The sequence below is a fragment of the Peromyscus leucopus genome, chromosome X (genome assembly GCF_004664715.2).
Source record: "Peromyscus leucopus breed LL Stock chromosome X, UCI_PerLeu_2.1, whole genome shotgun sequence".
Classification (NCBI taxonomy): domain Eukaryota; kingdom Metazoa; phylum Chordata; class Mammalia; order Rodentia; family Cricetidae; genus Peromyscus; species Peromyscus leucopus.
In genome coordinates, this window is record NC_051083.1 from 84161981 (window position 1) to 84176323 (window position 14343).

General features: G+C 37.9%; 1 pseudogene; it reads right to left on the minus strand.

Annotated features, from left to right (window-relative positions):
- Nucleotides 1–13214: 13214 nt before the first annotated feature.
- On the minus strand, nt 13215–14097 carry LOC119086701 (annotated as a pseudogene).
- Between the last annotated feature and the right edge of the window lie 246 nt (nt 14098–14343).

A 14343-nucleotide genomic window follows, 5' to 3' on the forward strand; every position in this document is an offset into this window, starting at 1 on the left:
AAACTGATTCTCATAGAATTATATAATGGTACCTATCCTGATGGATACCCACTGACAAAACATGGTTTTTGATGATTGTATCCTATGTTTTCCCCCCTGGACGAATAAGTTGGGAGCTAATTAAGCTAATGTTTCTAGGAAGTACTAATTCATCGTAGGAGGACAGACACTCTTTTAAATAAAATTCACTGTAGGGACAGATAGTCTACCCCCACAGATAGTCTACCGTGTATGGGGGGCCATGGCATGACGGTAGATGATATCAACTTGAAGTAATAGTAATAATGAAAAAAACTGGTCTTAGAAGTTATTTTATGGTCATTATACCGAGATCATTTCTACCTCAATAGACCTAGGAATGACTGAAAAAAAAATATAAAAATACCCAAGGTGTCAAAATCGGACTTCTTCAAGTTAAATAATGTATTGAGAACAGTGCCTTCCTTCCCAGAGCCTTTCAGCATGGTGGGTTTAGCCTGCCCTTGAGTTTGGTGGGTGGGATTCTCCACATAACTTTCAATCTTCTACTTTCTTAAGGATAAACAAAAGAGCTGAGGGAGGAAAAGAAAAGAAGAATGCAACATCTAGGAGGGTAGAGAGCATGTCCAGAAACTTCCATAATCTAATCATGACATGATTCTTGATTAACTCCGAAGACATAGAAAAAAACCTTTGAGATAATTGCTGTTCATATTTGGGACAAAATGAAAGTCGTAGTTGCCTTTGTAAAACATGTCATCCCAAGCTTGACTTGTTTTGTAAGATAATGTCCAAATGTCCACAGAGATGACAGGAGGAGGACACCTAGAGACCTGGGTGTTTTGAGAGGGACAAAGCCAGGGGAAAGTACATCTTCCCTCGCTGCCTCACAGTGGGTGAATAGAAACAACCTTGAATGCATCGACCTCTGCTCCTGGACACTCCCTCAAGAGTAACTACCTGTGTGTCTCTAGATGTGACAATGAAAACTCGTTTATACCTTATTTGTCACTTCAGTGTCCATGTCAGACTATTTCTAGCAGGTAGCAAAGAGGGGGTCCTAACATTTGCATGGAGCTACTCTGAGGCTGAATGGACAACCTTCATTGTTCACATCATTCTTTACTCCCTTATTCAGGAAGCAATGAGCCACAATTTGATTTCTGCAGTAGTAAATCCTGTTGACAGGTAAGTATTTGTTATGTGCTTTACTAAAGAATGAGAATACTGAACAGTACAATATAAAAATGAAGTGTGCTGTATGCACTATAAGAAAGGAAATAAGAAATGCAGACATTAAGTCTTTGGTTCAAACATCCTATACAGACTGGTTCTAAATGTTTTCTGCTTTTACACACAAAAGCATTCACAAGGATTTCATTTTAATTCCGTGGACTCTCAGGACAATTAGTAGTGTATTACAATAGGATTTTTAAACTGTCCTGCTTTACAGGTTCCCTTTGAATAGTAGGATCAAAGTTAGTATATTAATGGTCCCCAGTGAGTATAATAGAAATGAAACATAGGATACAAAGATTAATAACTCTATGGGCATCCCAAATGCTAAAAAACAAAAACAGCAAAAAACAAAACCTTTGTTTCCTGTCCACCTCTTAAACTCTGCCCAGAGGCATCAACTTCTCATAAGTAGCAGAGCACTTTACCATAATTACAGTAGTTTAACATCCACATAGTAGAGGCTGCCTTTTTTGTGTTTATTCCTCTCCTTGTGAGCCTGAACAAAAGCATCTTGCTGTGCCAGTGAACAGAGCATACTGCTTACAGATGGGGAGGAGACTGAGGGAGTTACAATGGTCAGGAAGACAATGGCATCAAGGGACCTGCACTGCTGCCAGCAGATTCACCTGCAATACTGGCAATCTCTAGTCTGGGATTTTCACTGTGAGTCATGACGTTACAGCAAAATAGAAGAAATGGAGACTTTAGCTGGAATTGTAATGCTGAAACAAGCTAAAAGCAGCCAGGATTTTTGCTTAAGGTTTGTTATCACAGTCGTTTTCATGAGATTTGCCAGAGAGATTGAATCTTTCACTGTGGTCAGCTGGTGCGGGTCTTGTCAGAGTCACCCCACACAGGGTGTCCAGCCAGTGCTAAGGAGCACCATACAGCAAACCTCACCTCAAAAGAACCCAACAGAGGCAGGAGACCTGTACTTGACTCTCAGCTGTGCCTCTTGTTTATAATCGGTTGCTGGCCACATGGCTGAATTCACGTGGGTGAATTTTGCAACCAGTCAGACCAGGGTTTGAAACTTTCCCTTTGGCAGTGGTTCTCAACCTTCCTAATGCTGTGACCTTTTAATACAGTTCCTCATGTTGTGGTAACCCCCAACAATAAACGTATTTTTGTTTCTACTTCATAACTGTAATTTGCTACCTTTTTGGATAGTAATGTAAATATCTATGTTTTCCCATGATCTTAGGTGACCCCTGTAAAAGGGTCTTTTGGCCCAAAGGGGTCACAACCCACAGGTTGAGAACCATTGCCACCCAAATGTTCAGCCACTACACCCACATTAAACCTGAAAGAGCTTGGGAAAGGTTTCTAGACACACAGAAATGGAGCCAGGCATGGCTTCCTAGCCTCATGTCTCTTATGCTGGCTGAGGTATAGAGACACATCTCTCAGCTGCTGCCTGCAGAAAGAGCAAGCCACCATGCACTAACACAATACACAAAGCTAAGTTACACCAGTGATGGATGACATACATGTTTAAGAATCATCTCATGTGATCAAAAAAAAAAAAAAATACAGTTGCTCAATAAAAACAGATCCAGACTGAAAAACCCTCTAAACAGCTTACCTTGTGCTTAAAAATATACATAGGCTTGGGAGAGAGAAGAGGAAGAGTATATACAGTCATGGATTTACAAAATATAGTTTTAAAATAATAGTAAAGTCATTAAAAAGGGAGTAAAGTAATATAAAACAAAAGCCATGTGAAGATGGAAAATACACAGAAAGTCTGGATACTGTATGTTATTGTATTGCCTTTGAATTGTTTGACTGCTGAAGAGTGATAGCTGCTAAGAAACATCTGATTATAAAAGCTTCTGGATTAAACCAACCTATATATTTAAAAAACGTCTTGACTTCAAAATGGAAGTCAAAATATATGTTACTTTGAGGAAGAGGTTATGCTTTTATTTCCACAGCAAGTAAAAGGCTGTGGATTTGTTCAAAGTTAAAGATGATCAGGTTTGATTGAGGAAGACCCCTGAAAATTCTAAACTAAAAACCTAAAGAAACAAACCTAAAAGAACTACAACACACATATCATATACATGTGATGTATATTTTACCTGCTCAAACATAAAACAAAAAATCATCTTTGGCTGACTTGTGTACAATGCACAGTCTATACTTTTATTAATACAGGTATGTGTGCTACCTTTAAAAGTTTATGTATTTTCAGAACAAGGGGACCAGACACCAATAAAAATGGATGGCCCAGGTGATCCAGCATTCAGAACAGCTTCAAAGCTGCTGACTGAGATGATCCAGCCTTACATTGTACTCTAGCCAAGACTTAACAATTATCCTAATTTTCTCAGGGTCCACAAAAGATTCCCCACAAACAACAGGAAGTAGTCTAGAGAACCATGCCCACATTCAAAACAGATGAATCATGGATGTTTATTATCATTTAAGGGGGCTTGGTTACAAGTTGTTATTGGTCATGGTTTAAAAAAATGCTAAACAAAGGAGTTAAATTCAAAGATTTCTTTCTAAAGGAAAAAGGGGGATATAATATAGAAATGATGAGATAAAAGAGTAGATTATTGAATCTACTTTAATCCAAAATCAACTATTAATCTTAAATATTTTGCACTGGTAAGGATTATGGTTTATTGATAAAAATTTAAAGTAATTTTTGTTATACTGTGTATACGTTTCTACTCTTGTTTGGGGTATTGTGTTTATGCAGTTCATTTAAAAATGTAATGTATAAGTAGAAATACAGGTTAATAGGCATCTATAATAGTCAAGATTATAGTCATATTAGGTATGTTTTCAAGGTCATACACATATATTAGGTAGATGGTCTTCAAACACTTAAAAAGCCTACAGAATATGGCATTTAATATGTTTAATAACCTAAGGCTTTTCATGACAGCAAGATACATCTGTTCCTGACAGCACAAATCTACTTCAGAAAAGATGATGGGCATCAAAGAAACTCCATGTGGAGTTTGCTTTCTTTATGGCAGAAGCTAGCCATTTAAGAAAAAAAAAAAAACAAAAAAAAAAAACCTGCCTTTGCCTCAATTACTGACAGTATACTGTCCAAACTTGACCAGCAGGATGCAAAAGAAAACGACTGTTAGAGTTTGTCAAGACAAGGTAGGACAGTTCTTCAAAATTTCCTGCTTCTCAGAAAAGTCTGTCAGATATACTAGGCCTGTAGGTCAGAGTTAGAGGCCCCAACATTACAGAATAACTTTGGGTGACTGTCCAGGTAACCAGATGTCCACGTCATTAGATAATATTTCACCCTTCTCTGGTCTTTGTTGGAGTTAAAGACTAAATAATTAGACTTAAAGTTTTCCTTAGTTATGATAAAAGGTAAATTATGTAGAACACTTTAGACTCACAAAGGTAAAATAGATAATAAAATATTTTCTCTAATTTTGCCAAATACAAATGGACTAGATATTGTAACTGTAATTCTTACTTAATAACTGTTTTTGTTGTATATACCTTTACTATGTTAAAGTTAAAACCTTCTTTTTTAATTAAACAAAAAGAGGGAAATGTGGAATATTCCATTACACTATGTGGATACACATCACTGTGATTGGTTTAATAAAGAAGCTGACTGGCTAATAGCTGAACAGGATAAAGTTCGGCAAGAGAGCCAAACTGAAAATTATGGAAAGAAGAAGGGTGGAGTCAGAGGAATCATGAGCAGATACAGAGAGAAGCAAGGTGGGCATGCTGTACTGAGAAAAGGTACCAAGCTACGTGGCAAAGCATTGATAATAAATATGGGTTAACATAAATTAAGAGTTAGCTAGTAACAAGCTTGAGCTATTGGCTGAGCATTTGTAATTAATATTAAGCTTCAGTGTGCTTATTTTGGAACTGCTGTGGGACAGAAACTTCTGTCAACACAAGTGGCTAAACCTCTTTGTTGCTTTTCTCCTGTTCTTAATGTAAATGTTCATTAGAGTGTCAGGATTAAATTTTAAAATAGTGAAAAGCTGTTCTTGGTGTCTAACATGTACTAATTGGTCACCAGATTGTAGTTTTCATTGTGAGTGGAAAGTTATAAACCCGCCCCACAACAATGGGATGGTAGTATTACTTCAATTCAATGCTATGCTCCAGGAAATAGTAAATTCTTTCCTGTGAGGAACATAAATGGATAATGTGCTGGCCTGTCACTCCTTTGCTGAGAATCTGAAAACTCTAGTATCACAAAAGTAAATAGTTTCCAGGGATCCCAAGAAATAGATCTACTGTCACCAAAAAACGTTCAGGGATCCTTCAATAATTAATTACATATTTCTAGGACCCACCCCCAGAGAATTTCACACAAACCAGTCCAACAAGCCTCCATTTGTAAGAAGTTCCCTCCCTTAATTGATGCTGACACTGATTAATGATCACATATCCAGGGTATTTTTCCAGGAATTCCCAACGATCTATCATGAAGGACCACTGGCTATGGTGAGAAACTTGCTTTAAATCCAGACATGGGCACTGGTGATAATGAAAGATACTGACCAGAAGGCTGGCAAGACTTGAGCAAGGATAGGAATGGGAAGACAAGCAGCCAGATGCTGGTCTAGAAGGTAAGCTACAGATCATCAGGGAGCTGATGCAATGTACTAGGAATGTTAGAATATGGGCAGAGGGAGGTGACCAGACCACTGGGACTATGCCTGCCCACTAAGACTCATGAGATAAAATGCTACATACTCAGTGGTAGAGCACCCTTCCATGCTGAACTCTATCCCCAGCTCTGGACAGTAAAGCCCTTGTAAGCTGACATATTTGGATTCTTATTCAGCCACCATAATGTTTGAAGGCTCTTCTGTATCAATGATTGTCTTATACAAATCTGAAAACAAGAGGAGAAAAAACACCATTGAAGAAAACAAATCATGAAAGAAATCAGCAGACTTACTACTCTTTGATTTAGAAGGACTCATTAAGCTTCCTTTATTAATACATAAGAAAATTGACTTTCCCCACTTTACCATTCCAATACTTTGAAATTACCCTGTAAAACTCTGACTCCTTAGCATACCCATATGGTGCTTTGCCCTTGGCAGTTTTGCTAAGTGCTAGGTTCAATAGCAACTCTTCAATATTTGGAATGTAGTCATTGGGTGGCTGGTCCATATTGAGATGATATTTATTTCTTGGTACACTGGAGGATGTTTTGTAGTATGCTTATGTTTTTTCCAAATTGTTAAGTCAATATTTTGTGCTGATTAACTGAAGCTAAGATCATACTTGACTAAACATAGCTATATCTACATCTACATTTGTATAGGTACATCAATATCTATATCTATATAGAGATCTATATATATCTCTATAGAGATAGATACAGGTATTAGTATATTTATGTAGATACAGATATAGAGTTAGAGATAGATAATATAGAAGTGTTCAGTGGCTAGTACTCTCTAAACACAACCTGAGAATAAGGTCATTTACAATGTGGCCTTCAGAATGTACCACAGCTTCAGCCATTGTCTGAACAGCTGAATGACCAGGAAATGTGTGCAGTGAGGCTCAAATTTTCAATCTCAGTGGATTGCTTCAAACTTGTTCAGTATACAGAGACTCTGCAGAATAAGATTCCTCATCACATCACTCTAATGTAAAGCCATCAATTTGCCTCAACTACCAAAACCACCTGACTTGTTTCACATGCACTTACTCAGATCTTATAAAAGTTGATCCTAATCCAAAACCTGAAATGCTCCAGAATGCTAAGAAAGAAATATGCCACCCAAGGTCAAAAAATGCTGGTTGATTTCATATTGTAGGTGATAGTCAAAATGCTTGTACCTTAAAAACATTGCAATTGGATTAGAAAGATGGCTTAGTGGTTAAGAGCACTTACTGATCTTTCAGAGGACCAGGGTTCAATTTTCAGAATACATATGGTAGCTGACAACCATCTTTAACTCTGTTTCAAGGAACTCAACACCCTCTTCTGGCCTCTGTGAGCAGCAGATGCGTATGTGGTGAACAGATATACTTTCAGGCAAAACACCCATGCACATAAGAAATAAAAAATAAATAAATGTATTTCAAAGTGCAACTGTCTTTAAACTGTGTGTATGAGGCATATATAGAACATAAATGACTCTTTTGTTTAAATATGGCTTCATCCAGAAATAAAGAATGGAAAAAAGAAAGCATCTTCAACAAATGGTGGTGGTTTAACTGGATGTTTGCATGTAGAAGAATGCAAATAGATCCATGTTTATCATCCTACACAAAACTCAAGTACAAGTGGATCAAAGGACTCAACATATAACCAGATACACTGAATCTGATAGAAGAGAAAGTAGGGAATAGCCTTGAACACATTGGCACAGGAGACAACTTCCTAAGTACCAATAGCATAGGCACTAAGATCAACAACTTGTAGTTGATCTTAGTGCCAATGGAACCTTGTAAAACTAAAATGTTTCTGTAAGGCAAAGGACACAGTCAATAGGATTGAATGGCAGCCTACGGACTAGGAAAAGATTTTCACAAATTCCACAACTGATAGAGGGCTAATATCCAAAATGTATTTTTTAAAAATGCAGGAAACTAGACATTAACAAGCCTAATAATCCACTTAAAAAATATGATGCAAATCTAAACAGAGAACTCTCAATAGAGGAATCTCAAATGACTGAGAAGCACTTAAAGGAATGTTCTCCATTCTTAGACATCAGGAAAATGCAAATCAAATGTACTTTGAGATTTCATATTATACCTATCAAAATGGCTAAGATAAGTAAAACACAAGTGACAACTCATGTTGGTGAAGATGTGGAACAAGGGGAACATGCCTCCATTGCTTGTGTGAGTTCAAACTTTTACAGCCACTGTGGAAATCAGTATAGCAGCAGTTCCTCAGGAAATTGGGAATCAGAAGACCCAGCTACAGCACTCTTGGGGATATAACCAAAAGATGATCCATCCTACCAAAAGAGCACTTGCTTAACTATGTTCATAGTGGCTTTATTCATAATAGCTAGAAACTGAAAACAACCTAGATGCCACTCAACTGAATAATGAATAAATAAAATGTGGTACATTTATACCACGGAGTATTACTTAGCTGTTAAAAACAATGACATCATGAAATTTGCAGGCAAATGGATGGGACTAGAAAAAAAATCATCCTGAGTGAGGTAACCCAAACCCAGAAAGACAAACATGGTATGTACTCACTTATAAGTGGATATTGACTTCTAAGTAAAGGATAATCACTCTACAATCTACAGACCCAGAGAGGCTAAGTAACAAGGAGGGCTTGGTGGGAGGCACATAGATCTCAATGGGAAGGGAAAATAGAACACATTCTTGTGGGTGGACTGGGGGTGGGTCGGGATGGGTACAGGAGGGATCAGGTAGGGAAGGAAGGAATGGAAGGAGAGAGTATGTGATAGAAAATTGGGGGGCATTTGGGAGGTGATGTGGAAATCTAGTGCTATGGAAACTTCATGGAATCTGTGACAATGATGGGACTGGGTAACCAACACAACCACAGAACACTGAACCTACAATCTGCCCTGCCTGCAAGATATGCTTAGGCAATGGTGGCTCAGAACTTGTGAAAGTGGCCAACCAGTGATTGGTCTAACTTGAAGCCCATGCCTGACACTGCCTGGATGGCCAGGAACCGGAAGCAGGATAGACCAGATACCCAAGGTAAAACCAAACCCAACTACAAAAAACAAAGTCAATGAAATGATTCCTGATGATATTCTGTTATGAGTTAGGTGTCTAGCCCAATCATCATCAGAGAGGCTTCCTCCAGCAGCTGACGGGAACAAATTCAGAGACTAACAACCAAACATTAGCCAGAACTTGGGGAACCCCTTAGAAAATGGGAAAGAAGACTTGTAGAAGCCAAAGGAGTTGGGGACATGAGGCGAGCACAGCCCACAGAGTCAACTAAGCAGAGCTCATAGGGGCTCACAGAGACTGAGGCAGTAATCAAAAAGCCTGCATGGGTCTATGCTAGGTCCTCTCCATAATGTTATGGTTGTTTAGCTTAGTGTTGTTGTGAGAATCCTGACAGTGGAAATGGGGCTGTCTCTGACTCTTTTGCCTATCTTGGGACCCTCTTCCTCCTACTGGGTTACCTCAACCAGCTAATTGCAGCTTGTTATGCTGTCCTATTGCTGTCACTGGGAGACCTGCTCTTTTCTGAAGGGAAATAGAGGAACAGTGGATCTGGGAGGTTGGAACTGGTAGGAGTGGAGGAAGGGGGAACTGCAGTCAGGATGTATGAGAAAAGAATAAATGAAAATAAATATAAAAATAAAATAAAAAATATATGAATTCATTCTACAACATAAGATGTCATGCACATATTTCCAAACCCCACCCCCTACTCCTCCAAAAAAGAAGTTCAAAACCACTTCTAAGCTCATGCATTTTGGATAAGGTATGGTCAATATATTCACACTTTGTGAATGATCATGTTTTCTCAGTGTAGGTATGATTGTGTCAATTTACCATTGGAAGCCTGGGCTAACATTTGAAAAGTTTCCTTTGGTTTTCAAAAGCAAAACTCCTTGTCATGGCTTGTCCAGCATCTTTCTTGAATCTTGGATGTCACCGTATAATTCCCACACTAGTCACTTTATGGATTTTGATTTCTAATCATTGTGACCATGATTCAGGGTACAAATACAGGATTTTGCTAATTTCCAGCACTGGGCATTTGGGTATGTCATTTCCTTGGTCTTTTGTTTTTAGTAGTTTCTTGATATAGAGTTATCTTTGTGATCATAAGGATGATTTCTGTGGTTTCCATTAGACTAAGTTTTACAAAAGTGGAGACTATTTATGTAATAGAACATTGCTTAGAATAGTATCTTGTATGTAATAGAACATCCACATTGAATGAGTAAATGAAGACTCTGTGTATAATGAACACATCTTCCCTTGTTAGATTTTTCTCTTCCAAGTTCCTGTAGCTTCAACACATATCTAAATATCCAGTATTATCAGACAGGTAAGGCCACCTTCATTTATGATCTATGCCCATGGGAATCTTTTCATGTTCCAGAATCCTTTCTGACCCTGCTATATTCACTCAATACCATATTTCCTTGATATTCTAGTCTTCAGGCATTGTAACAACTCATTAAGAGGCTTATTTAACTGGTGTCCAAGCTTTCAGAAAGCATATCTTAGTAACTCTCTTTGTATCAGAGTAGAGGGCCCAGGAAATTGGATAAGTTTTTTATAATCAGGCCCATCAGAAACTGTGGACACTTAATCTGTATGTATCTACAAATATGCACTAATATACCCCACTTTGGGTACTTGGAATCAAATACAGGTCTACTGTGCTGACTCTGCAGCTCATATACAAAGTTTTATGTAAACTTTTAGAGAGAGTGATGTACTGTCTTCTCTGCTGTTAAATATGTTGGCCAGCTTCATATTCATATAAGAAAGCATTAAAAGCTAAAGTCTCAGTCTAGGTGTGTGTGTGTGTGTGTGTTAGGGTGCTACTATGCTATGGGTTCTGTTTCTTTGTTCTTGTTTCTTTAGCACCAGGGACTGAAGCCAGAGAACTTTACTGCTTTGATAATAAAATGTTTGACATTTCAAGATTTACATAAAGGAAAATTGACTTTCCTATTCAACTAGGTTTACAAGTGGAACATTAGCTTCAAATTCTCTATTTTTGTCTTTTCATTTAATCAAGTGCCAAATCTTACTAGTTCTATTCTCTGTGGTTTAAAAACATTTATATTGCATTTTATGTAATGTAATTTATGTGTGCCTGTCTTTATATATGTGTGGGTACATACACAACATGTCACATGCATACCACTGGTCTCAGTTTCTCAGAAACTATACATATTCACTGTCACAAAAGCTTATAGATTTATGGTAGGCCATTGATTTGGAGATTTAGTTATTTTTAGTTATTTTTTCCTCACTGTGCCTAAAATGCTACTTCAATTTAAAGGAAGGGAAACTGATTTTGGCTCACAGTTTCAGAGGGTTACAGTCCAACATGGCAGAGAAGGCATCTTGAGGAGTTCATACATAGAATATGAGGTAAAGGCTATTTGTGTCACAAGACACAAGGAAGTAGAGAGCAAGGATGAAATCAGGAACCTGGATAATACCTCCAAAAGTCTACTTCCAGTGATTCATATCTACCAGCTAGATCTCATTTCCTACAGGTTCCACATCCTTCCAAAAGAGTGCCACCAGCTAGGAAATAAGTATTCAAAATACAAGTCCACAGAGGACATTTCCAATTCAGACAGTAGCACGGACTTTAAAAAAAAAAAGATAATCATTGAGAGTCTTTCCATGTATCCAGAGGCTCAAGTATTTAAGTGTTGGCCCCCAGCTCTCGGCACTACTGAGAGTGATTGGTTGTGAAAACATAGCCCATTGATGAGGTCATAGTTGAGAGAACTATTAGGAGGTGGGGTTTAGTTGGTGGAATTAGGTCACTGTGGAGATGGCTTTGAAGGATATATCTTGTTTCTGTGCCCCATCTCTGTCTCTTTCTGCTTCCTGGTTGACAGGTAAGCAGCTTTCCTCTGTGAGGGCCTTCCATCATGCTATCTGCCTCACCGCAGGCTTTGAAGTAAGGGGATGATAAACTGAAACCTCTGAAGTCATGACCCAAATAAATCTTCCTTTGTGTTAATTTTACCAGGTACTTAGTCATAGTGGAAAAAAAACAAAAACAAAACAAAACCCTAAAAAAGAGAATAAGTACGTGTATTAAACAAAGACAGTAGCCCTTCTCTTTTCTCTTTTTCTTATCCACTTTACAGCCCCATATGGAAAGTGGTAGGTTGGTCATTTCTATCCTTTAATTTATCTCACATTAATTTCCATGCATTTGCCATTCATCTACTATTCCTGATTTTCTGAAATTTTGGTATCATATATCTCAACCTGGGACTGATGGGTTAAAAAGAAATCTTCTTACTGAACTATGAGCTTTTGAGAAAAACCATGGCTGTTTTACTCCTCACCCCAGGACTTGCATACAGCTGCTGCTCAGTGCATACTGATAGAGTGAATGATGTCTACACTTCAAGATTTCTGAAATTAAAACAAGAACATCTATTTAAAGGGATATTGGTGAATAGAATTTTAGGAAAATGTGTTTGACAATACTTGACCCTTCTGGAAACCCTGTGATTGAAAAGGCATGCTTATGAAAATTGATGAAAAACACTGATAAAATATGCATCCACTCCTTTCAGATCGTATAATGAGGACCTTCTTGGAGAAAGTGAAATGATGTTACCCGCTGAGTGAATTACATATTTGCCATGGAAATCATCTAACTCTGCAAAAACCAGAAACACAGAAGCAAACATGCCAGCCATTCCCTCTCTGGAAACCCTTGGACAGAATTCTACATAGTGAAAGTCTGAAATGAACCCTTAGCAACTATTGGAACAGAAATGTATTGACCAGGAGTTCTGTTTTAAAAGAAATCATCTACTTAGTAGCAGCACCAAAAACCTGAGCCCTTTGCAGACCTACCACAAATCTCGCCGAACATAATCATGTAAGCATCACAAATTTTTGCAAAACCCAAATTACATGTATTTGGGGAAGCAAATGGTGGATTTCTCAAGGGCCCCACCTGAGCTTTCCTACTAACTCAATATACACAGCAAGGTTTGCTTTTTGTACACTGTGGCATGTGATCTTCATAACAAGGAACAGCGTTGGTTCCTAAAAACACATGCTCTGCCAAGTTCTTTAAATATAAGAACAAAATTTTGTTTGTTCACTGAAAACATGGTGAAAAATATTTTTATTCATACAGCTTTTCCTGTTTTGGTTTTCTAGTTAGATTAAAAACATTGGTATCAAAAGACAGAATTAAACCCTACCATATTTTTTTTAATTTCTTTTCTAGCTTTACTGAGGGTAAAGGAAAAATTTAAAAAAATGTATATAATCAAGATATATAACAATTTTTTTCAAGGTCTAATCATTTATTTGTCACTCTTAAAGACTTATTTTTGCCTGGACTCAGAAGTAGAAGCTCTCAGCAAGAACAGCCTACGTCTCTTGGCAATCTGTTCCTGATGTTTATCTTTGGCTTCCTTCATCCTCTTGGCCAAAAGTTTAGCAGCCTCCTCCTTGTTTTTCTTAGTGCGCTATTTCTTCATTGTTTGTACTAGAACATGTGGGGTAACAAGATGCTGGATCTTGGGTATTTGGGTCCTGAACTTCTTACATTCTTTGTTTAATGGCTTTTTTACAATATTTTGGTGGACATCCTTTTTGGAAAGATGGAAAAGCTTTTGGATCCTGCTAGCTGTCTGCCCAAATCACCAAGGCAAAGTATCTGTCAGTCTAGGAACATCCCCCCACCCAGACCTGCCTTTTCCCCAATAACCAAGTAGAGAATACTCAGATTGGCATCCACAAACAGACTTAGGATTCCTCTCTGTAGTTCTCGTTGGCCTGTAATAAGAATTCCTTTTACTTTATAGCAAGCTCACTACACCATGAGTCAAGACACCTTGCTTCTTGAAAAAAAATGTTTACTATTCCCACAACTGACTCAAACCATAAACACTTCCACTTTCCACCCAGAACATCATCAGCTACTTCTGTGGCCATGTGCTTCTCGTAGAAAATATGAAACTTACTGGGCAGTGGTGGCACACCCCTTTAATTTAATCCCAGCATTTGAGAGGCCAAGGCAGGCAGATGGCTGAGTTGGAGGCCAGCCAGGTCTACAGAATGAGTTCCAGGACAGCTAGGTCTATGCAGAGAAAACTTGTCTCAAAAAAACAAAAGGAGGAGAAGAAAGTAAGAAGCTTGCCTTCATAATCCACTTCAATGAGTTTCTGATATTCCAGTGGCTTGGAAGGAGCTCTTCAGCTTCATCTTTTCACAGCTGACCATCTAGGAAACACCACAAAAAAGAGCCATGATGTTTTTATGCTTTTTGAATGTATATATATATATATATATATATGTATGTATGTATATATATATATTGAACATATTTGTATATTGAAATGCTTGCCACATCTCAAGTTGCTTTGCATATCCATCACTCCATAGTTATCTTTGTGTGTGTGCATGTATATGGTGAGACCACTTGAAGACAACTCTTAGTACTTAGGACAT